The sequence below is a fragment of the Pongo pygmaeus genome, chromosome 8 (assembly GCF_028885625.2).
Source record: "Pongo pygmaeus isolate AG05252 chromosome 8, NHGRI_mPonPyg2-v2.0_pri, whole genome shotgun sequence".
NCBI lineage: Eukaryota > Metazoa > Chordata > Mammalia > Primates > Hominidae > Pongo > Pongo pygmaeus.
Window position 1 is genome coordinate 48,045,565 of NC_072381.2, and position 26,058 is coordinate 48,071,622.

Genomic DNA, 26,058 nt, shown 5'->3' on the forward strand with positions numbered 1-26,058 from the left:
AGAGGCAAGCAGGTGCATTTGGGCATGCGCAGCCCTGGCCAGCTATACCCTTTGCTGTATTCTTCTCAGCGTATGGCCCTCCAGACCTCCTAGGTCACTCGCAGTCATAGCCAAAGTCACGTTTTGCCCTCATCTACTCCCCTCCCCCTACTCCATGGGGCACACTGGCCTCCTGCCTCCTTGGCCATGCGAGGCACTGGCTCACCTGCCTGGACGCCTTTGCACACCTGTCCACAGGATGGCGCCATCACCTCCTCCAGGTCTTTGCCCAAAAGTCACCTTCTTGGGGACTTGTTCTTTACCATTTGATTATTTAAAATTACAGCAGATTCCTAGAACCAACCATCCCTTTTGCTCTCTCTTTTTTTTTTTTTTTGCCCTTCTCACCATTGGGCATGCTCTTTACTGATTGTGTATTTCTCCCAACTACTGTGTAACCCTTAGAAAACAGATTTTTTTCTTTACAACTTTTATTTTCAGCTCAAGGGGCACAAGTGCAGCTTTTTTTACATGGGTAAATTGTGTGTTGTGGGGGTTTGACGTACAGATTACTTTGTCTATAATAAGGAATAAGCACAATACCCCATGGGTAGTTTTTAATCCTCATGCTCCATCTTCTGCCCTCAGGTAGGCACGGCAGTCCTTGTTCCCTTCGTGTCTACGCATATGCAGTGATCAGCTCCCACGTCCATATGAGATCATGGAGGACAGGTGTCTGTCTGGTTTGTTACCTTCCCAGCACCTGGGCAAGAGTGTGCATGAACTAATGTGGAATACATACATTCTAAGGAATAAATGAACATTATATCCTCATATTATATGAAGAATATCATTTGAAGTATTTCTCCTTCTGTAACATCTCTCTAAGTAAAAATTAAATTTCTCTAGTAGAATAACTTTAAAACAACCCAAAACTTCATTTATCCATAGATATATATTTAAGACATCTTTTTACTTTTTTGTAAAAGTTTTGAAAAACTTTTTCTTTCAGGCAATAAAAGTAATTCAGAATCATTGTAAAGAGTTTTTAGAAAGTACTGTTCTTTTTAAAATTAGTAATTAGTAATAATGCCAGAGTTAACCACTGTTAGCACTTTGCTATATTTCCTTTTATATTTCTATCTATGCGTGCACATTTGCATAGACACACACACATGCTTCTATAAATACTTAATCATATTTGTCTACACACATATGTATATATATATATATTTAGGTTGGAATTGTACTATGTTTACTTTTATCATGTACTATGCCAAGAACATATTATGTATTGTTCATTGCTGGTCTTTCTGGAACACTATGTTCAGAGATATATTATCATTTCACCACATATAATCTATCATAATTTAACAATATACTATTGTGGATAATAAGTGTTTTCATTTTCATTATCTATTGAGTTTATTGGTCTTTAACGGCTCTCACTTTTATCTATTCTAATTCCTTTAGCTTATTTTGCTTGTATATTTTACCTCTCAATAACCTTCAAAGTTTAGTCTTTTGTCCTTATGTTCTTTCAAAATGGCATTTTCTTGACTCTCAGTGGTTTCGTTCCATGGCCTGTTTACCTTTAGTTCCTTGATTCTATCTGTCTCACCTTCTTTGTATTTTCTAGAGTAAATCTCATTTCTGGGATGTGTTTCCTGGCAGGCTTTCACTGTGGTGAAGTGGGAACAGCGTGACCCCACAGCCCACTTCCTACTCTGTCAGAACCTCCTCCTCAAAGAGCACGCTCAGGACCTGGGGTTCTTCCCCCTGTGGCTGGCGAGGTCACAGTGCCCTCTGGAATCATATTCCCAGCCATCCCTTGCTGAGAGAGGAACATTCTATGTTCTAGAGTCTCTAACATGTGCGGCCCCTGATGAGGAGCAAGAATGCCCCCTCTCACTCAGCCTTGTCAGGGCCAAGTGAAAGAAGCCTGGGCAGGCCTGGGGAAGCTGCCCAAGGAGCCTCAGTAGTCAATGCTGGCATCGTTTCTCCCTCAGCCCCTGTGTTTGTCACTTTGAAGCTTTCTACTGGTTTCCTTTGAGTCCCCTAAGCTCCCCAGTCAGATCAAGGAAGAGCTGGTTGTTGCTTTCACAGACTTCAGGGGCAAGCAGATCTGAGTACCTCGGGGGTCAAACAGACCTGCCCCAACCACAGCGTTGAAGAGGAGATCCATTTCCTAAAAATGGGAGGAGACGGCTATTGGTGGGATGCTCTATTCCCATCTGTCTCCACTGCATGTCTACAGAATGGCTCCCTGTAGTCTGGGAGTAGCGTTCCCTGGCTTCTCTGAGCTTCCTGCGGTCCACGAAAGGCTGTTTCCCTTGACAGAAGCCTTTCCTCTTCTTCCATATCTGGTTGACTGCATGTCCTTTGGAGCCAGACCTCTGGACTGAGGACTTGAATCTCTGATTGATCCGCCCACTACTCAGCTCCATGGCCTCAGTGGTGTCCACGAGACTCTTGACATGGGACCTATTCACAAGGGAAGGCACCTCCCCACAGATGCACCTGAAAGCCGTGGACCCTGTGATTCTCAGGAATTCGGCTGACTGATGGAGCAATCCTTCCCATGCGGGTGGAAGTGGAGGACTCCTCTTGACCCAGACACACAGGTACTCTGTGAGTTTCTTGACGGTGCCAGTTCCTCTGAAGTATGGATTTTACTCCTTGGTGTTGTCTGATTAGATAAACTCTCCAAGATAAAGATCCGGATATATTGGCAAGGGACCTGGCTTTTAGAAGACACATATTCCTCAGATTTAAAGTTGTAGGCCCTCTTTTCTCTCCAGGTATGTGAAGAAAATACCTTTGGCAAAGGTCTTGGTGGGCTGGCGCCTGTATCTGCTTAGCTTCTGGAAGAACTGGCTCGTGCACTGAGAATCTGCTTTTTCTATATCTGGCTAGAAGTCTCATTAGATGTACTATCTACAGTCTGGCCAGGGTGCATTCCATCTACTTGGCTTCTGGGTCCCATTACAATCCAACTTTAACTTTGATTCTCTGCCCCAGCAGAGAGATGGTTATCTGAGAAGACCCATCACTAGGCCCAGCCTTGGGCTCCTGGGCCCACCTGCAGCCAGTGGGCCATCCTCTGGGTGGTTTGCAGCCACAGTTGGGAGTAAGGTTGAGTTCAAGGGTTTGCTAGTTTGTAAGTGAATTTTATTGCTGTAACATCATTCTCACTCACTTGCCCTCTGACATGCTTTCTTGGGCAGGAGGGAAGGTCAGGGTGACTCAGTGGTGCAGAAATTATCTTGATTCCTGGGCACCCCCAGGACCCCACGTGGGCCTCTGGTCCAAGGAAAGCAACAACACTCACGTTAGGGCCCTGAATACTCAAGTCCAGCCTCTGCCTTTTTGTAAATAGTAAATCCACCCGAGGTTGTGTACATCCCAAAGGGGAAATGTGCCTTTTCCACCCTGTTACACAGCGTGGAGGTGCATTTACAACTTGAATGTGAGAAACTCACCCCCAGCTGGACACCAAGGCCAAAGGGCCTTCTTACTGTCAGGCTTCTCTGCTGCAGGCCTGATGTGCATGGCAGACTCACACCTCTGACGATCTCAGCCAGACGAGACAAGGGCCATTAAGGTGGGAATTCAATTTCTGGACTTCAGTTATACCATGAAATGTTATGTGGCTATTTAAAAAGCATGCTTTTGGGGTTATTTTAAGACATGGGAAGATGTTCTTAGTACACTACAAAGTTGAAGAAAAGGACAGGGCCCTCAGCTGCTTCCTCAGTAAGACCCCCGTTTTGTTATCTGTATATATAGCCATATCAAAATGCTGATGATAGATATTTTTGGGTGACTTCATTATAGGTACTTTCTAATATTTTTCAAATGTCTACAGTGTATGTGAATTATTTTGTAATGAGAAAAGACACTTTGTTGAATTAGTATAAGTTTTTTTAAAAAAACTGTATTAAAATTATGAGTTTCATAATTTATAATGAACCCCCACCCACGGACCCATCACCCATTCTCAAAAATTACCCCAACTATGGGCTAATCTTATTTCATCTATGCCACCATCTACTTCTCTCTTGCCCATATTACTATTTTTTAATTAACAGACAATTTTTGAGAGCAGTTTTTGGCTTAAAAAAGTGGAGCAGACACAATGGAGAGTTCCCACGTGCTCTCCTCTGACCCCAGTTTCCCTATTACTAACATATTGCATTAATGTGGAACGTTTGTACAATGGATGAACCAATACTGATGAATTCTTATTAATTAAAGTCCCTAGGTTACTGTAGGGTTCACTCCTTGTTTTGTATAGTTCCATGAACACAGGTTTTTAGTTTTTTTTATTCCACAACTTATCAAGTGGATTATTCCCAAGACTACAAATGTCTGAACCAACTTAATCATTTGAAGTATCTAAATTGCGTTCCAACTACAATCCAGGAAGAAGTGAGGTGATGAGGAAGCCCTTTAGAAACATCTGAAAAGCACAAAGTTGAGAACACAGCAGCCACACTGAAATCTCCATCCCTAGTATATGAGTATAAAGCAACGGCAGTGTGGGTTGCTGGTGCTGATGTGTGGGGGCTGAGGTGTGGGGCTGTGCCTGCTGCCTGGGGAAGGTGAGCCTCACTCCTCCGGGAACAGTAACTTTAACTGGAGCACAGTTGTTGAGGCAGTGGGAGTGGGAAGGAGCGTGCAGAATGTTCCCCAAGACTGATTGGAGCCAGAACCTACAAAGGGGATTAAAAAAAATTAAAAAGTAATCCTGGCAGCCTAATGAAACAGAGACTTTCTCAGCAGTGGAATGGGGGAGCAATGCCCAGCCATGATGTAACCACGGCCGTCCAGGCAGCTCTTTCCAGACACCTGCCAGACGCTAATTAGTCCAGGCCTCCAGAGCAGGGATCCGGGCAGGAGCAGAGGGAGCAGAGGTCATTTTTCCCAGGACATTTGCAACCTGTCAGAGTTTAATGCCCTCTCCCCACAACCAGTCTACAGAAGAGTTTTGGTTTCTATATGCAGAAGGGGACAAAAATTGTCATAGCCAGCTGACTCAGCCCCTAAATTAATCATGCCAGTTGTGGTAGAGACCACATTGACTGTTTGCTCTTCAACGATCTCACTGATAAGCACTTCCTGCATGGGGCCAGGCTTCGGGGAGGCACTGGTGGCAAGATAGGGCAGGGTCTGCAGGGGCACTGACCTTCCACTGCAGGACACTAAGCCCCCGAAGACAGTGGGGACTGCTCTTTATTTGCTTATTTCCAGGGTTCCCACCAGCCTTCACTTTGCCCTGTGTAGCCAAAGGGCCATGTCCATGCACAGACACATGTCATCTGGGTTTCCTGAGAGTGGAGGAGACCAAAACTGAATTCTGAGTTTCCAAGTTTCCAAATATTCAGCCTGTCATGATGGTGTGGGCAAGCCCTCCTGTGTGGATGAGTCACAGAGAGCCGGACCCTGCTTCCTTCCACCTTCTTTTGGGATGTCAGTCACTTCTCATCAGTGGGCCTCACCCCTTCCCAGCCAGGAGCACCAAACTCAACCCAGGACCATTCAGATTCTTAGGCTACTTTAGAGAATCTGTACAGACCTATATAGAAAAGCAATTAGGCAACTTTAAAAAGAAAACTAGGAGAAGGGACTAGCTCTACCTGATTCCAAAATGTATTTTAGGTTTCCATGGAAAATGGCACCTGGTAAGAATTCCACATACAACCTCCTCTCCCTTTCCATGAAAAGACCCAGGAAGAAACAGAAACGCTTGGATACTAACAGATTCTTACTGCATGTGTATTGCGTACCAGGTATCATGCTGGGTACTTCCAGCAGCTCATCAAGGTTGGCGGAGTAACTGACCCCACTTACAGAGGACACCCTCCCGCCCAGGCATGCACAACCCCACAGACTCAGCCAGCAAAGGGCACGATGGGTGTCATGTCTAGCCCTTCCTGGACCCCAGGGCTGTGCTCCTACTGAGGCCACTCACCTGGTCTTCAGAATCTTGGGGGAATTTCCACAACATGGGAACCTAAGGGGCTGAACCAAGAATCATGTGCAGAAGCTGGCACTGTCTGAGCCTGGGACAGATGCGGAGGGAAAATGGCTTGGGGCCTGTGGTCATCTCTCCCCTCACAGGCCCATGTGGTTGGCTCTCAGGCCACTGAGCAGTCTTAGGTCTGAGCTGTGGTTACTTTTTGGAGGTTTCATAGAAAGGCTTTGATAGCTGACCTCAATCATTCTCTCCAAGCCCAAGATGGAGCAAATCCATCAGCCTAGTTCAAAGGCCAGTACCTTCCTCTGTCATGGCTCAAAACCCAGGCCACGACCAAGCCCTGCTGTGCCTGGCAAGGGAACGACTCTTGGCGTTGACCCGATAACTGCTCCCTGTACTGTTTCCCTGACCTCTTTCCTCCCCCCGATTTCCCCATAAACCTTCTCTTTCTAAATCTGTTCAGGGGAGCCAGAGAGTAGCGGAGGAGAGGTAGTAGCGCTATCTCCCAATTCTTCCCTTGCAGTCAGCCCCTGCGATGTCTTCTCTACATAGTAGCTATGGTGAGACTTTTAAAACATACATTCAGCCCTGCGCCTCCTCTGCTGGTGCTCTTAAATAGCCCCATGGCTTCTCGTGTTGGAAAAGCCTCTCCTCCCTACCCATTCCACTCCTGACTCTGGAGGCCTTGCTCTTCCTGCAAATACCAGATGAACTCTGGCCTCAGGGCCTTTGTGTGTGCTGGGCCCCCCTCCTAGGATGCACTTTGGCCAAATGTGCTCATGCTCTGCTGTGTCCACTGTTGGCTTGGACAAGGATGAGTTCTCTTTGTCTTTTACCAAATGAGGACCTCGATTTCTGAAATACTGGTAATGTAAAAAAAGAGTTCTGGCTTGAACTTGAGAAGTTGGTTTTGTCTGACCTTATGAAATCTCTTGAGAATACAGAAGGGTGATTCAATGAAGGGGAAGTGAACTGATCTTCCCTCTCTTAAGTGATCCACCAAGGAGAGGAAGGGAATCCAGAACTTTCAGGAGCAAAGTCATATGTTGGAAAGGTGTCCATCATATATTCACTCAATAGACACCTACTGAGCACAGAGCTCGTGAGTTAGGAGGTGGGGACCCCACCCCGAATCAGACAGCAGTCCCTCTGTCAACGAGCTGATGGCTGGCCTAACTGAAGAGACAAATATTAAGTGACTATACAAATAATTATAAAATCCTAAGTATCATAAGTGCAGCGAAGGTGACATGGGCAGTTTTAGGTCTGTCTGGGAGGCCAGGAAGGGCTTCCCCAGAAAAGGGACATTCGTTGTAGAATATGAAGGATAAGTTGGAGAGGTGCTGAGCAGCACCGCGAGATCCATGGCTTCCACCCTTCGGTGCACACTAGTAACATTCAGTGAAACAGAAAACACCAGGAGACAGGAAGGCCAGGTGTGGGTAGATGGGGAAAAGAACAAGTTCTGTTTGGGACTTTACTGTGAGGTTCATTGAGCCAGAGAAGAGCCAATATTAAGTATACAATTGGATATTACTAGATATACCAAGGACAATATGCAGACAAAAGCTTGGAAATGTGAGGAGTGGTCTGGCTCAAGGTACATGTTTGCGAGTCACTACCAAGCTGTGCAGTAACCGAAGGCCTGGGTGCACACGAGTTCTTCTGAGGACAGAGTGCAGATGGCACAGAGAAGGGGGCCTGGGGGCCGCCTTGAGGAGCTCTAACATTCCAACTGTACGTAAATAAGGATGAGCTTGCCAAGAAAGCAGAGACATTTCCTGATCAGCAGGAGGAAAAGCAGGAGAGTGTGCTTTGAATGAAGTCGAGGGAGGACCCTTTGGACTATTGGTGTGACATTTTTGTAAGTCTAAAATTATTTTAAAACAAACAGTAAAAATCAGTTTATTAGGGCTTATTAGGATGGAGGAGGGCCCAGCTTCTCCATGGTGGATAACTGCTTCCCATCAATAGGGACTTTCCTTGGTAGGGGTCCTCATCTTCGTCCATATCCTCTTCAAAGAGCCACTTTAACTCCTCAAAGCTTCTTCCTCTTTATGCCCGTACACTTATCTCTTCATCTAAACCAGTGTCGTTCCAGGACGTAAACTGTGAAAAAGGGGTAGATCATTTACTTTTCAACCCTTTATAGTTAAAGAAATTCTACTGGCTTTTAAATGTATGCTACATTTTAATATATCCCCACTTATTTATTAAACAAACATATACATACATTTAATTGAGGACACTGGAGAAATTACTACCAATTTGTACCAGTCAGGATAGGCCAGGTTTGATGATAACAAACAAGCCCCAAGTCCTGGGGGCTAAAAGAACAAAGGTTTGCTTCTTGCTCAAGTGCTCCATCTACTGTGGGTTGTGGGAGAGCTTGGCTTGTGTTTATCACTCTAAGACCGCTCCATCTTGACACTTACTTCCATGATTGCTGCGGTGGGGAAGGCATGGCTCAGTCAGGCACTGCAGCTGGGTGCTTCAGCCTGGGAGCTACACACATCATTTCTGCTCACCCTTCATTAGCTGCAGGCAGGCACTGGTTGTGCCTGACTTCAACGGAGTGTGGAAGTATCCTTCCTGTGTACATGAAATAGAAGAAATCCAGAACCAGTCCATGCAATGTAAGGTTCTACCGCGAGCAATAAAAGTCAGTAAAATCACAACATTGTGGCAGAAACAGCTAATTGCTTAGTCAATGTTCATTCTTCTCTACTTCCTAAGAGCACCCTTGTATGTCAATACCTACTGAAAAGTATCTAACTCTACAGATACCCTAATAGCTAAGCGGGGGGACATATGACCCAATTTTGGGTTTTTGGATGGAATCAGAAGTCACTAGGGGTGGGGCTTAAAGGAAAAAAGTCTTTTTGGTGATCTGACAATGCTGGCTTGTGCCTTTGGCCTCTGTCCTTCCTCTGCCGTCCATCTTCTTCCTCCCATCTTGGACTCTGGAAACGGTGGGAGCACAGCAGCCATCCTGTGATCCCAGCACAGGAGCCTCACTCTGAGGACGGCGGGGCAGGACTACTCATGGGTCCTGGTCTTGGTGAGGGTGTTGAACCTCTAGATCAGCCATGGGCTGCTTCCCCCACATTGCTGCAGACAAATAAGCCAGCACTGTTAGGTTCTCTGTTACTTGCAGACAAACCCAATCTAAATGATGCAAATAAAATATTTTTATTACCACATACCAGAAATAATGATGTATTCATACAGTATAATTCTGGGCATTTTAGAAATATTTACAAAAATTGCCATATTAACATCACCTTTCAGGTAGTTAAATGGCATATAACTTTCTATAACGAATTTAGAACAATTTTTCTACAGGAAAACGGACGGAAAATAAAATATTATCTACATGTAAGACCCACTTTGAGGAATAAGTTGTATGCTTTGAACTTCTTGTAAAACTAATCAATCTAGCCTAATAATTTAAGACATTAAAGTTAGTTATTCAAACATTGATAGTGATAAATATAGCAGTAGTATCCATTCCTTCTCCAAGTAATCAAGACATTCTGGTTTATTGATGTAAATTATTTTTTAAACATGCAGTTCATTTAACAATACATGTGTTGACAGCTGCACCTTCAAAAAAACTTACAAAACCAGGGAACACAACATTAACTTGTTACTAAACTGAAAGAAACTTAGCTGAGATAGTGTTTTGGAAATCATGAGGGACATGGCCTGCTCTTTGAAATGAAAACAAAAGCATTTATTGGGGCGTAAAACTAAATTCATTATTTGGCAAATTTCTTGCTCAGATACCATGTCCACATGCATCTCTGTCCCAGGAATTCTGTTTTGTTGTGAATTATATAGAACTTATTTTAATGTGTTTGCTTTACTTAAAAAAAGGAATGAATTATAGTAATCTTTTCATCATGCTTGCCTCACCGGAGAGGAGCTCTTAGCAGAGCTGTTCTAGCTATAAGAGCCCCACAGCAATCCTTCCGCCTTTCTGAAATGCCCATGCAGGATGTTGAGGGCCTCTGGCCAGAGTTTTCTTTTCTTTTCTTCTTCTTTTTTAAAATCTCCCCCATTCATTTAAACTTTATTTATATGAATAAAAGAACTTGAGACAATTTAGCTCAATTTTAATGTTTCCCAAGCATTATTTTGATCAGGTACCCAGGTTTAAGTTATGAACATTGACAGTGTCCATTATATAACCACACTTGAAGTTATTAAGGACTTAACCATTTTCTAATATTAGCCTATTTTCTACACTGCTTTTCACATATATGCCCATTAAAAATGGAATGTCTGTTACATTTATTGGCTTGTGAGTGTTTCTGGAAAACTGCAGTATGTGTGAAGGCCAATTTCCATGCTGGCATTGCATGCATCCAAATATTAATGCACAGAGGCATAGAATTAGAGCAACAAGAGAGCATATTCAAACACTAGCAAGCCCCATTCCCCTTTTTATTGCTTGTTTGCTTAGTACTTCTTAAAACAAAAAGAAAGACTTGAATTCAACATTCAACTACCAAAGAAGGAGTAACAGCAGGACACATACTCAGGACTACTAGCTGATGCAAAACAGTAGACATTGGTATATATCCATATATATATATATATATATACGTATATACCTATATATATGTATATACCTATAGATATACCTATATATACACACACACATATATATACCTGTATATATATATATATATATATAAAATGTCTCTATATATAGACATTGGTGTGTGTGTGTATATATATATATATATACACACAACCTTATTATCTAAAACTCTTCTCAACCAGGGCCTTCCCAACAAATTGGTAACAACATGATTTATGTTGAAATATACACAAGAAATAAGAGTGTGTTCTTTGTCTTTGGGAATTTAATAACTCAGACTATCCAAATTTGAATTCAGGTCTGTAGGAAGTGAAAAGCCTATACTAAGCAACTGTGCTACGTTTCTGCTGCAGTTAGGTTATTTTGGACAATTATACCTAAACTATCCTTGGTTTCATCCAGCAAAATGTATACAGTACAAACAGGAAAGCATGCCAGCCAGCTAGGGGTTTAATAATGCATTTTTATTCTCTTGCTCTGAAAACTTGTATCAAAAAATGTAAACTAATGCAAATAACTCAAGATTTATGGGCCTCTTGTGCTTTAAAAAAGAAAAAAAAGGTACCCACTAATTTGCTCAGATATAGCAGGCTTAATGGTTCTATATTTTGAAAAGTTTTTAAGAATGGTTTCTAATGTAGGAGAGGGAAAACATCCACTATCCCTTTTCAGAATTTAAATGGAGGGCAGTAAACATTCTTTACACCCAAAACCTATGGCAGCAGTTCAAATTTGACCAAGGTAAATGTAGAATGGAGATGTTCTAAACACAGCTAGGACTCAGCAAGTCTAACACACTAAAATCATGTGATTACATTTTGAAAGAAAATGCACAAAAACCAAATAGAAATTTTGAGACTTTTTTATTTGAAGGTAATCTTAATGCTATTAAATTCACAAATGCTAATTTAAATACCCAATCCTATTTACCTAAAACACACATTGCAAACACACAAATTATCTGTTCTCTCCACATGTCAGCGCCCATTCATATCATGGCTTGGAAATGGGGAGAATAGATTCCCCTTAAACTGCAAGTCAGCACGTGTTTCTTTACAGTTAACTTTAGCAAAATTTATACAAAATAGTAATTAGCAATGATCGTCTTTACTTGTTAACTCACAAGGAAACACCTTCAAAACTGCATTTTGTTAAAGTTTCTGTACTAAAATGTAGAAAAACTGAACTACACGGATATTGAAAAGTTAAAAATTCCTTAATTTTTTATTCCTGGTACCACTACCACAATTTACAGGGCAATATACCTGATGTAATGAAAAGAAGAAAAAGAAAAAGAAAAAGCTACAACAGATAAAAGACCTGAGGAATGTACATCTAATTGACACTACATTGCATTAATCGATAGCTGCACTTTTTGCAAACTGTGGCTATGACAATCCTGAACAAGAAGGGTTTCCTGTTTAAGCTGCAGTAACTTGTCTGATTATGGATCATCGTTCCTTCTGTGACAGATTTTTACAGTTCCTCTAATGCACTTGGGACGACTGTCTCAAAGTAACCTGCAGCTTTCCTGACAACTCCTCGCTCTCTCTCCTGCTAAGAACTGTAGCCCTTTTCTGCTGCTTTTAGAACATTCTGCTACCATATCCACTACTTCCACCACCAGATCCATAACCACCACCATAGGGACTGCCCGAGCTTCTTCCACCAAAACTGCCCCCTTTCATGGGTCCATAATTTGATTGCTGTTGTCCACTGTAATTTCCAAAATCACTATAGTTCCCACCACCACCATAGTTACTACCGTCAAAATTTCCTCCTTCATTGTAACCATCATATCCTCCACCACCGCCACCATATCCACCACCTTGGTTTCCATGTCCTGGTCCACCGCCACCATACCCGCCTCGACTACTATAACCAGGACCACTGCTGTAGTTGCCATCATCACCTCCTAATCCATTATACCCACATCACCTCCTCCATAACTACCTCTGCTGCCACCACCTCCACCACCACAGCCTCCTCTTCCACCAAAGTTTCCACCATGGCCAAAATTACCTCCACCACCTCCAAAGTTTCCTCTGCGACCCATAAAATTGCCAGATCCACCTCCATGACCCCTCTGTGATCCAGCAGACTGCATCACTTGTTTAGCAAGGGCCTTTTTCACTTCACAATTATGCCCATTAATAGTGTGGTATTTCTGAACAACAATTTTATCAACTGTATCATGATCATCAAAAGTTACAGAAGCAAATCCTCTCTTTTTCCCACTCTGCCTGTCTTCCATAACTTCTATGGTTTCAATCTTGCCATACTTTTCAAAGTAGTCTCTCAAATTATATTCTTCTGTATCTTCTTTAATACCGCCAACAAAAATTTTCTTCACTGTTAGATGGGCACCAGGTGTCACAGAATCCTCTCTAGAAACAGCTCTCTTTGGTTCCACTACACGCCCATCAACCTTGTATGGTCGAGCACACATTGCTGCATCCACCTCTGTAACACAAGAATAAGTCACAAAATCAAAGCCCCTGGAACGTTTTGTTTGGGGGTCTCTCATTACCACACAATCTGTGAGTGTGCCCCATTTCTCAAAATGTTCTCTTAAACTATCATCTGTAGTTTCAAAGCTCAGACCACCAATAAACAGTTTTCTCAACTGCTCTGTTTCCTTTGGATCATGGACTTCCTCTCCCCGGCGGCGATGGTGACTGCCAGAGTCGGGCTGGGGGCCACCAGGCCGTGATTTTACCTCCATTTTGAGACAGGACTCACCTCTTCCAACTCGAGATCAATATGGGACCAAGAGGAAGGTGGCCAGCGTTTTCATTTAGGCAACTCTGCCTGGATCAGCACACTTTCCCTCTGCAGTTCAGGACTTACTCTGAACTTAATTGATAACTTGCTGTGACTTCAGGAAAAACCACACTGTCTTGCAGTATCTCAGTTGAGCCACTGACATGGACCTGAAAATGGCTTTTTAAATGGTTAGATGAGGCCAGAATGTACTTTTAGATCAAAAGTGAAGTAAGGAGGAGTCAGGAAAGATGAGAGTTGCTGGTAATTTTGGTGCTCTAGATGCCCTAGACCTTGGGATGGGGGGATGGTCAGGGATGCTGGTTGGAAAACATTTTTTCCTGAGCTGTGGATATTTCAATATTTCTCACTCCACATTTCTACCACTTTTGGTTGTTCTTTGAACATTTTTTGCATATTTTACTTGCATGCAAATATTCTCCCCAAATCCACTGTTTCAGTGCTAAGCAGCCCAGCTCCAGTCCTGTCTTCTCTGGGAGCTTTTCAAATCTCACCATCTTCCTCTGAGATACCATAGCTTTCTGTCTGTGTTTGACTCTGCCATGTCTTGAGCCTGCCCTCTCACTGGTCTGCCAGCTCTTAGAAGGCTTGCATCATTATTCTTCTCTGACTGTCCCAGGTGTTTGGCACACAGTGGATGAACCTAAAAGGAGCTTCATGTGTGCTTGAACAGAATGAAAGGACAGCTGTGATTTTCTCCTGTGCAGCTGATGCCTTCTCTGTCCCGTCCAGAAGCAGGATTGCATTGAGATCCCTGGAGTTGTCTGTGGCCCTTGTAAAATTAAACGCCAAGAGAACCTTGGTTAACAGAAGAAATGGAGAAGGACCAACTTCTAGTTTTCTGTGCCAGAGGTCAGGGCATTGCTTCTTCTCTGTGAATTGCTCTGACTTGCTGAATTGAAACTTTCTTTACTTTTGGGCAGATAAGAGTAATTTGGGGGCAGATAAGAGCTTCTGGGAAGTTGTCATTGCAAATGGCTTGGCAGTGATGCTGCTACACAATGGTTATCCAGGACTCATTTTTTTCCTAGTTTGAGTTACTTAAAAAAAAACCTAAGAATTACTTGATTTAAAAATAATAGGTCAAGACCTTCTGGCACTACTGAAACTTCTGAGTGGGCCTCAGATGGTCGCTTGAGAATCTATTCAGACAACCCAGCAGTTGGCAGATGTAACACTCATCATGCCTCTGCACTCTTTTGTCATTAGTTGATTACATAACAAATATCAGCGGGCTGGGTGCGGTGGCTCAGGTCTGTAATCCCAGCACTTTGGAATGCCGAGGCGGGTGGATCATGAGGTCAGGAGATCGAGACCATCCTGGCTAACACGGTGAAACCCCATCTCTACTAAAAATACAAAAATTAGCCAGGCGTGGTGGTGGGTGCCTGTAGTCCCAGCTACTCGGGAGGCTGAGGCATGAACCCAGGAGGTGGAACTTGCAGTGAGCCAAGATCGCACCACTGCACTCCAGCCTGGGTGACAGAGTGAGACTCCTTCTCAAAAAACAAACAAACAAACAAACAAACAAAAACAAATAGCAAGCATGAAGTTGTGTGCCTGAGTGAAGCCCTAGCAAAGGACTCAAGGAGCAAACTTTTACATGCAGGTCAGCAACTGTTGGTGTGCTCCACGGGGAATTTACCTTCAGGGCACACTCAGGCCCCCACTGTGCCACCATCACTGCTGACCTCCCTGCCCAGGGGAATCCGCTCCCAGGCAGATTCTGCCTCCTCATGCGACTTGTCCTTCCCACCTCCCATTTACTTATGTGCATCAACACAAAGCTGTCCACTGACTCTCTCCTTTGTTCTGGAGATATCATTCTGGGAATAAAAAGGAGAGTGGATGGGCCATGAACAGTGTGTGGGATGGAAAGTATCAGACAATTCAGGTGTCTGTGAGGCCAGGGAAGCCTCCTCTTTGGGGGCAAGGACACTGGCTCAGTCTGGGCTGTGTCCAGCCTCAGGGCCAGCTGGGAGCAGGTGTCGTTTGCTCTTCATCCCACTCTGAATGGGCAGGTGTGAACGCTGGTACAACAGGCTTTCTCAGGCTATTTTCAATTGTGTGCAGCTGGTGTTTGAAAGAGCATTGCATTTAGGAATAGGGCTACTTTATGCTCTAGGGTTGAGGAAGGATGGAATGAGAAGACTGTGGTTCCAGCCCATCCCAAACCACTGTACAACACCCTGCCTCTGAGGTAGCCCAGAGTGGAAAGTGCCTGGGGTCCTGCATACCCACTGCTGCTAGTGGCTTATCAGCCATGAACATATTGCCGCCCGATTTCTGAGATAGCACTTGTCACATCCAGAGGAAGAAATAAGTATCAGATGTGAGAGATATTGGTGGTGGCAGAGGGTAGAGAGGGGGCTGGGGGGAATCCCTAGGGTGAGTGTCGTCTGTGGGGCCCAGGCCCAGGCCCAGGCCCAGGCCTAGGTGAGCAGGCACTGAAATTCTCTAGGATAGAGGATGTAGCGATGCTAAAGGCAGCCATCACTGCATTAATTTTACAATGATTTTACATGTGTTTGCACCTGCACTCTGAGGGAGTTTCCAGGCTGGCTGTGGTGGGATGTGCCTGTCTTCAAGGACCTGCCCTTCCATCAGGGGAGCTAAGATGAGCACTTACACTAAATTTGTATTTGCCACAGTGAACAGCTCCTACGCTCATGGATGGCACTGACTGTGATTTACCATTGGGGATGGTCCATCCTGAAGAGGCCTTTCCTCTCCTTTGCAAAAGGATTTAAGAAGCAGAGAGAGACACATGATCCTCCCCAGCCCATGGTCTCCTTGAGCCCCATGGCTGCTGATGCCGGGGCAGCAGGAATAGAGCTCCCAGGAGCTCTCCCACCCGGCGAGAGTCAGGCCCCAACCCACAAAGCACAGCCCCGGGAGTGTGCTTGCGATTCTAGTCTTTTTCTGAGCATCGTTTCTCTAGATTAGAGAAAATCCATTTAAAGTAAATTAATGGTCAGATGACCTCTGCGAAACCTCTAAAATGATTTCTCATACCCATTAGGCTCAGCTCCTTATATTATATCAGGCATACAGGAACTGTATTTTAAATCTCTAATAGCACCTAGTATCATATTCAGCACAATAATTCTGATGAATAAATTTCTTTACCTTTCTTGGTGAAAATTATTCACCCTGAGGGCATCTGTTTGGGTCTTGAAAAAGGCATTAGATATTTTCTTTATATACTGTTTGCTACATGCACACACACACATACACACACAAACAGGAGTTATGAAATCCAATATAACATGAACATCCATGAACTTACCACTCAAGTTGAGAAGCTATCTTTGTGTTCTTCCAAGATCCCATTCCTCCCTTCCATGAAACCCTGAATTTTGTGTATATTATGGCCATAATTGTCCAGTTGTGTATGTATCTCCAATTGTATTGTTTAGATTCTACAGTTGCTGGCTTTGTTTAGGAGTGTGTACCACAGTGGTTACAAATAGTGGTTTTGGAATCAAACTGATTGTGTCGAAATCTCAGATGAAGCATTTACTAGTTGTGCAACCTTGAATGCATTACTTGCCCGCTCTGAACATCAGTTTCTTCACTCCCAAATGGCAGTAATCCTGCCCAGCTCTTCCTTCTCCTGGAGTTGCCCAGGGGATTGAATGGAATGAGACCTTGTCCATTTCTTCTTGGCCCATGATCGGCCCTCAACTAAGGTTGAGGGCAACCCTCTGCCCCAGACATCCCTGGGAACTTCTGTCAAACACATGCACCCTTCACCACTGGCACCTACTCCAAGCCACCAGGCCTTAAAACAGCAGCAAACTAGGAACCCTTGGGATGAGCAAGAGCGCCAGACTTAATTTATAGCCTTTCCTGTGTCCACACAGGAAGACGAATGTGCCGGGCAGAGGACAGCAGATGCCATTACCAGATCATTACTTAGCAAGTTGCTTGGTCTTGGCAGGAAATGGTTCATCATCTTCAGATGAGCAGAGAGCTGCAGAACCTTGTAACTGTCCTCCCTCGTTCTGCACCCCTGTGGCAGACGCAATGGTCCTTGCCAAAGCTTTCCCTCTCACGGTGCCTTATCAAGATAAGTGACTGGGGATGTGGGATGCCGCATGATCCACTGAATGTAAGAGCCCTGAACTCAGAAGGGGGCTGGGGTCAAAGGTTTCCAGGGCTGGAGAGTGAGGCCGGAAACCCCAAAAGATAAATGAGGACTTCTGGAACAAGATGAGAAGATGAATTAAACTGTTTACTTCGAGCATGCACATAATGTTCCAGAAAAATTCACTTTGGCTGCCAAAGTAGCCCTTTTGGAATTTATGAAGACCCTTGCCAGGGCCCTCACACTGGGGCTTAGTGCTCAGGTCTTGCATTGGTCTTTTTTTTTTTTTTTTTTTTTTTTTTTGAGGCGGAGTTTCGCTCTTATCACCCAGGCTGGAGTGCAATGGCGTGATCTCGGCTCACTGCAACCTCTGCCTCCCGGGTTCAAGCAATTCTCTTACCTCAGCCTCCTGAATAGCTGGGACTACAGGTACCTGCCACCATGCCCTGCTAATTTTTGTATTTTCAGTAGAGACAGGGTCACCATGTTGATCAGACTGGTCTTGAACTCCTGACTTCAAGTGATCCAGCTGCCTCGGCTTCCCAAAATGTTGAGATTACAGGTGTGAGCCACTGCCCCCGGCCACATGTGCTGTTTTACAGCAATCCGGTGGGGCAAGATCACCAAGCTCACAAAGGAAGAACCTGAGGCTCAGGAAGCAAAAGTTACTGCCCAAATTAAAATACATAGTAAGAAGCTAATTTGATTCCAAACCAACATCTGTTTAACGTCAAAGCTCAGGCTGGCTCTATTTCACCATCCTGTGCCCCTCAGCAGGGTGACAGGTCACCATGAACAGGACAGCCACTGACCAGCAGTATCTCAATCACTGATTGTCCACTGTGCTTAAGCACCCACAGGGCCCTTGGTGCTGAATAGATGGTGGATTTTTGGCCTTTTTGTCTGTCCCGAATCTTTAGAAGCCTGTTGTCTGTGGTGACAGTGATTTCAGGTTGGCTAAGTTTGACAAGCAATGAGCAACAATACATCTGTTGTTAGAGGTGTTTGTCATTCCACGTGCCAGGAAGACAGCGAGAACGTCTCAACCAAATTGTCAAGGCAAGAGTCTTTCAGGAAAAGGATATGGCTAAGAATTCTAAAAGGGGTGGGGGTTGCTTTAACAAGAAGGAGCAGGGAAAGGTGTCTACCTTGAATCTCCAATCTAAAAGGTTGGTACAGGCATAAAATGTCAAGAAAATTAGCAGAAAACATCGTGTTGAGCCCTCAAGATTTGCTTAGAGCAGAGCAGACCACACTTCTGCAGCTGGGTGGTCAGGTAACTGGGTTTCTGACTTTACAGGAGCAGCCGTGTGACTGCACACCTGGCTGGGGCTTGAGGCTGGGGGTTGGGGAGACATGGTGACCCAGCGATCTACTACAGTTCAGCTGCTGTTTCCCCAACAGGAACCCTAGGGTTGCAGGGAGGGGCTGTTGGTTTTGTCAGTCCATTGTGCTTGGGGTGAGGAAAATATTTAGGCTATATTTTAAGTAATCTTACATTAAAAATTAAAATTATTGTCACAAAACTGTATGTGATTCTTATTTTTGGATAGAATTAAGAACTATTCAGCCGGGCGTGGTGGCTCACACCTGTAATCCCAGCACTTTGGAAGGCGGAGGTGGGCGGATTACTTGAGCTCAAGAGTTTGAGACCAGCCTGGTCAACATGGTGAAACACCGTCTCTACTAGAAATACAAAAATTAGCTGGGCGTGGTGGCATGCACCTGTAATCCCAGCTACTCGGGAGGCTGAGGCATGAGGCGAGAATCGCTTGAACCTGGGAGGCAGAGGTTGCTGTCGGCTGAGATTGCACCACTGCACTCCAGCCTGGGTGACAGAGTGAGACTCAGTCTCAAAAAAAAAAAAAAAAAAAAAGAACTAATTTATTAGTATTTGTGGAGAGTAGATATAAGCATTTGTCCACAATTTTTTTTATTGTTTCACTTATATCCTCCCATCCCTGCTTTAGTTCTCTCTTCCTCCCACTGAATTAGTTAAAAGACAATCCAGATTTTTATACCATTTCAGTCATAAATGTTCAACTATGTGTCTCTAAGTGAAAGAGACTATTTAAAAAAATAAACATTTTACCATTATCAAACTAGAAATATGAAAAATAATTCCTAAATATCATCTAATATTCAGTCAATACTTAAATTTTTCTTGATTCTCTTCAGGTGATTAAAAAAGGAAATAAACAAGTGTACACCTCATATTTGGTGTGTATATAGGTATCTATCTATCTCAATCAACAGTTCTCCCTTCTTCTTTTTTCTCCTTGTTATTTATATGTTGAAGAAACTGAGTCATTTGCCCTGCAGAATTTTCTACACTGTGGATTTGCCTGACTGTACACCCTGTGGTGCTGTTCCTCTATCTTGTTCTGGGTAAGTTAATAATTAGATCTAGAGGCTTGATCAGATTTGGAAGTTTTTGCAAAACTATTTCCCACTTATTGCTGCGTTCTTCCTGCTGCAGCTCACAGGGGCACTGGGAGGCTGAGGTCTCTCCTTTGGGATGTGTAGATTCATCAGTGGGATCAGGTGATGTCAGCCTCCTCCATTCTGCAAGAAATTTCTCACCAGCTGTCTCCTAAGGATTTGGCAGCTAATCATGGTCATTGCCAGATTCATTATTTTATTAGGGTTATGAAATGCTGATATCCTCACACAATAATTGTTTCTGCATTTGTTAGCTGAAATAATTCTATGAGTAAGAAGTTTTGGTCATCAACTAATTAGTTTCCCCTGAAAATAGTTTGTACAAGAAAGTCCAGATAAATGCTCTATTCTTTCCATTTATATATCAGTTTTCAGAATAACAATTTGGTGTTCTAGCAATCTCCACTGTGACCAATGCTATTATTATGAACTCATGGATTTTAACTTCTTTGATATAGTTTGACTGGTTGCAATCATTGTTCCTTTTAATGCTTAAATTGTGCCATCCTCGGCCAGTGAGAATCCGTTTGGACTGGCCTCTCTGTCTTTTTGACATTTCCCTGATAGTCTTAGTTAGCTTTCTTGCATCTCATACAATTTCTGATGAGACCTGGAATCAGACTTTTTTTTCCCCAGTGGATTCCTAGGACAAATATTTATAAACTAAAGTCTGGATACTACTTGGTTTTCATTGCTTCTGGGTATTTTTTTTTTTTGAAATCAAGGAAATAATATTTTTACTGGGCTAGAAAATATGTATTTATTTTATTTAAAAATAAAAGCACATCATGAGTTTTTACCTGCATTTCTGTTTTTTTTTTTTTTGAGACAGTGTTCCACTTCTATCACTCAGGGTGGAGTGCAGTGGCGCTATCTGGGCTCTGCAACGCTCTCTCCCACCTTCCTGCTCAAGTGATCCTCCAGCCTCAGCATGCCTCCCCTTCAATAGCTGGGGACTACAGATGTGTGCCACCACTCCTGGTTGATTTTTGTGTTTTTTAGTAGAGATGGGGTTTCACCATGTTGCCCAGGCTGGTCTTGAACTCCTGAGTTCAAGCAATCCACCCACCTCAGCCTCCCAAAGTGCTGGGATTACAGGTGTGAGCCACCACATCCAGCCCTTTACTTGTATTTCTAAGTCACATTTAAAATTACAGGGATCTTAACTTCTTTGACTTAATATTAATTTTCTTTACTTTTACACTAAAAGTTCTTGATTCCTAATAACATTGTGGTGATGTGTGTGTGTGTGTGTGTGTCTTTGTGTGTGTGTGTGTGTGTGTGTGTGTTTGTGTGTGTGTGTTTGTGTGTGTGTGTGTGTTTGTGTGTTTGTGTGTGTTTGTGTGTGTTTGTGTGTGTGTGTGTGTGTGTTTGTGTGTGTTTGTGTGTGTGTGTTTGTGTGTGTGTGTGTGTGTGTGTTTGTGTGTGTGTGTTTGTGTGTGTGTGTGTGTGTGTGTGTGTGTGTGTGTGTATGTGTGTGTTTGTGGGTGTGTAGTTTCAAATAATAATGTCAACAGCACCACTTGTTATTAATAAAAAATAAGGCTACAGAATACTATTTGAAATTTCTCTGTATTCTTTTTGTCCTTAAGATATATTCCTTTAGGGACGGACAGTTCCATATCTGTGTCTTAAACTTACTTAAAGTACTTTTTCTCTTTACTTCCCTCTTATCCAGTCCAATGTCATTAAACACCAACCTAATATATAGTTAGGTTCATTTATTTTGTTTTGATTTGTAATCATTTTTTCCCATTTTGGTTGAATTTTATTTTGTAACGATGTAACACGTCCACAAGTTTCCAAAGTCAGAACTCTAAAGCAGGTGCCCTCTGAGCAATCGCGCTCTGTTCCTGTTTCCTGCTTCCTATTTTCTCCTTCTCTCACAGGTAACCATTTTTTAAAAATTGAGTTTTGTTTTCTTCATTTCATTTTAAAAACAAAACAGGCACTCACATATTTATGCTGACTTCTGTCTTAGACAAAAGATAGCACGCTACACTTGCTATTCGGCGTCTTGCCTTTTGTCTTTAATATATGCGGACCTCTCTTGCTTCTTTTCACAGCAGCACAGTCCTCGATTGTGTGGGTGTGTCACAGCTTATTCACATTGTCCCCCGTGATGGACACTGGGTCCCCCGTGATGGACACTGGGGTTATTTGTCTTTTTCTATTACAAATAGTGTTGTAGTAGGCAGCTCTGTGCCTGTATTGTTTGCATTTTTTGGTAACAAGTTGAATGAGCTTAGAAGTCATCTGAATTATAATCTTCTGGGGGTTAGGTAAGTAGAATTATTCACTTAACATATAGGTATTTATTGATGTTTATTATGTGACAAAACCTGTGCTAGTTTTGGTGAAAGAGGGCTGGACAGAGTGATGAACAATGTAGGCATGGCCCTGCCCTTCTGGGGCTTACAACATAGTAGGGAAAGCATGTGAGTAATAGTAGAAATAAATGTATAATTACATGTGTGATGAACGACATGGGGGGAATGAAAAGAGTGAGCTAAGAAGGCTGAGATGGTGGTGAGCGGCCAGAGAAAGCCTCCAGAGGGAATGGCCATTAGGTGGGCGTCTAGAGGAATAGGAAGAACAGACCAGGCAGAGATGCAAAGCAACGTCTGCCGGGCCAAGCCAGCACAATGGAAAAAGTTCACAGGCAGGAGAAGGCTGGTGTTTCAAGCAGGAAAGGGCAGTGGGTCTACATCATGAGCAAAGAGAAGGGTGGCAAGAGATATGGTGCGAGGGTGTGCAGGGCAGGTGGCAAGGATCTGGGGGGACTGGGAATCCATCCTAAGTTATAGCAAGCCACCGGAGAGTTTACACTAGTGGTATAATCCAGTTCATTCTGTAAAATGCCATTCTGACTTCCGTGTCCAGAGGGACTGGGGAGGGATGGGAGCGGAGGCACAAAGACCAGGAGGGCATGGTTGCAGGAGTCCAGGAAACTGATAACGACAGCTTGGCTTAGGGTAGTGGGGTCGGGATGGAGAAGAGGGAATGGGTTGAGCTCTTTTAGAGGACGGGTAGATCAGAATTATTGGATGGAACTACTGGACTGAATGAGAGGGAAGGAGGTGTCCACAATAACTCCTTGGTCTTGAGCACAGGAACTGGCTTATTGAGCTGGATGACTTTGAAAGAGGACTGGGTTGGAGTGGGGTGGGAAAGGCCATAAATTTGGGACATTTTAATTTGAGATCTGTGAGAAATCCAAATGGAGACACAGGGAAAGTCTCTGAGTACATTTGTTGGGACCTCTGAAGGTGTCATCTGGAGGTTGCACGCATTGCGGATGGGAGGAGACTGCCCAGGGGAAGGGCAGTGAGTGCAAAAAGAGGCTCCAGGGCTTGATCCAAGAAATTCCAACATTGAGGAACTTGGAGAAAATGAGGAGCTGGTTGAGAAGATTGGATTATTTTTAGCAACAGTGGGAGTGAAAATTATTTTTTCTTAATAATTTACATTTACAACATTATAGAACAACAGTGATGCTGGAGATATATAGTCTGACTCCCCCATTTAATTGAAAAGGAGTTGGAGAATTCTGAAGTTACTGTCTGTTGCTTGCCAGCTAGCACAGCCTGCCCTGTACAGATAGTTTGACTCCAGGAAGAACACTGACCTCAATTAGCCTGCAAATGCAGAAAAAAAAAAAAAAAAGAAAAGTTAAAACCATAAAGTGGCTCTCCTGGAGCCATCATACCCTTCTCCTGAGGTATAGCTCTCTGGGTATCCTTGTAGGGGCTCACTGGCCTGGGACTGGCAGCTGGGCATGGCCATCATTCATGCTGTTTGTTATATTTTCTTCTTTTCCCTCCCTCTCAGTGCATGACAGGACTGCTCTTCTTGGTCCTCTCGTGGTTGGGTATAGCCATGTGGCTATTTCTGGAGAATAAGTTATGGGTCGAAATGATGCTTCATCTCCAGACCAGAGCTTTTAATTGCCAGGGTGGGATTCTCTACAGTGTTTTGCCTTCTGGCACAGTGACTGAAATCTTGTAGATATTGACGGCCCCATCAGGCTGGATTCAGTGAGAAACAGAGCCCCTCTGATAGCCTGAAATGAACATGCAGCATGAGCAAGATAGAAATCTTTGTTGTCTTAAGCCACTGACATTTAGAGGTTGTTTGTTACTACAGCACAACTTAGTCTATGCTGACTGACACCCTGGATGTTCTACTGTCTGCTTTTCAGAGGCTAAATGGACAGTGTGTATTTAGTTCTTCAAGGACAAATAGATACTCTCATTTTCCCTGATTCCAGACTTTGTATAGTTTGCCAAATCATGTTTTAACGTTGGAGACGCTGACACCCAAAGTCTTAACCAGAGGAGCTGAGGTTGCTTCTTCCAGACTTTTATTCTCAAATGAATTTCATGCACTAAGGAGGGAGTATTGGGATCATGGTGGGCATTTCTGCCAGTAACATGGAGACCAGGAAACAGAACTTCCTGAAGGAGGTGGTCTGAGGGAGATGGTTCAAAGAGTAAACAAACAAGGAAGCAAACAACAACAAGCATTTGCCATCAGGAATAGATGGAGAGAGAGGAAGTGATCAGGCCCCAAGGGGACGTTCCTGAAATAATGGTGAAATTTCCATGAGGTCCAGGTAACTGTTTCTTGTTACTTCATGCCTTTTTCCCTGTAAGGAACTAGAAAAACAACAATTTCCTCCTCATCCAGTAAGAGAAAGAACAGATCTAACAAAAGCGAAAGGAAGCAACTCATCTCAAATTGGAGACACATAAAAAGAGGACTGCAGGGGCTTTCTCATACAGATCGGTGCCCAGAACTTCACCACCAGGACTGTGAGGAATCAGGAGTTCAGGCAGCCTGCCCATATCTGGCCTCTGAGATTTCTAAGAGAAAACCCAGAAGTAAATTGTGTAATTTGCCAAAATAGGTTTTAATAGATGTTAATGTTGGAGAGGAATGCTTATACCCGAAGTCTTAACCAGAGGAGCTGAGGTGGCTTGAAGGATGCCCTTCTCCCTCAGGCCCCCCTCCCCAGTCCCTTCTTAGCCCTGTCAGGAGCTTTAAGTATGTCTGCCAGCTGTTTCTACAGGGAACTCAGCCGCTAAGCATACTTAATAGATTCAGTTTTGGAGTGGCCAGGATTTTGCTGTGTGGCCAGATATCTATAAAGAAATGCATCTCTCCAGAGAGTGACAGATGTTCCATCTTTGTTATATATGAGTTTGTGAGAATAAAGCCTTAATGAGGGTGATTCTTAACTGCTTGGACTCTGGGAGGCAGCTTAGCTTTTTCACACAAGCTGTTGAAATCTTTCTTAAATGTTGAGATATCACACATATTTCCTGCCATGGTGGCTGGGTCTTCTTTATGCCAACAGGCAAGGGTCCCAGGGAGGGAGAGCTGGGCGAGGGATCCCCAAAACTTTGCTACTCTGCTAGAGGTATAACCACAGACAATTGATGGGCAGAATTCACCATCATCACCTGACCTCTTCCTGTAGTTTCCAGGACACACTTCCTGGTTCCTTCCTCTTAGCCACTGGTGGGGCTTACCTTATAAATGGCCAATAACAGAAAATGCATGTAACATTTGGGATAAGACAGGAATGGGTCTTAGTTCTCCACTCAATTTTCCCTGTCCTGCATACCCAGCAGGTTGTGAGGCCAACAGAGACACTGGAGGTGGGAACACCGTGTACAGTGGGAACCCATGTTCCTTTGTCGTTACTGCTGCTGGTGGTGGCTGCAGTTTAGCTAGGAGAGCTAAAAGGCGGAACACCGAAGAGAGTGGAAAGAGCCATCCCCAAACCTCACAGTTACATGATTACAGTTATATAATAGGTGCAGAGGAGAGCTGTGCCATTCCCCTGCCTGCTCTGTCTGCCTCCCATAGTCCTACTTTTGTTTTTTTTTTGGCTTAAGATGATAAAATTACTTTTTTTTTTTTATGAAGTATTTATTGATGATTCTTGGGTGTTTCTCGGAGAGGGGGATATGGCAGGGTCATAGGATAATAGTGGAGAGAAGGTCAGGAGATAAACACATGAACAAAGGTCTCTGGTTTTCCTAGGCAGAGGTCCCTGCGGCCTTCTGCAGTGTTTGTGTCCCTGGGTACTTGAGATTAGGGAGTGGTGATGACTCTTAAAGAGCATGCTGCCTTCAAGCATCTGTTTAACAAAGCACATCTTGCACT

The 26,058-nt window shown here is 43.7% G+C and overlaps 1 pseudogene; it reads right to left on the reverse strand.

The window, feature by feature from the left end:
• Positions 1–11,913: 11,913 nt before the first annotated feature.
• Positions 11,914–13,293, reverse strand: LOC129006440 (heterogeneous nuclear ribonucleoprotein A3-like; annotated as a pseudogene).
• Between the last annotated feature and the right edge of the window lie 12,765 nt (positions 13,294–26,058).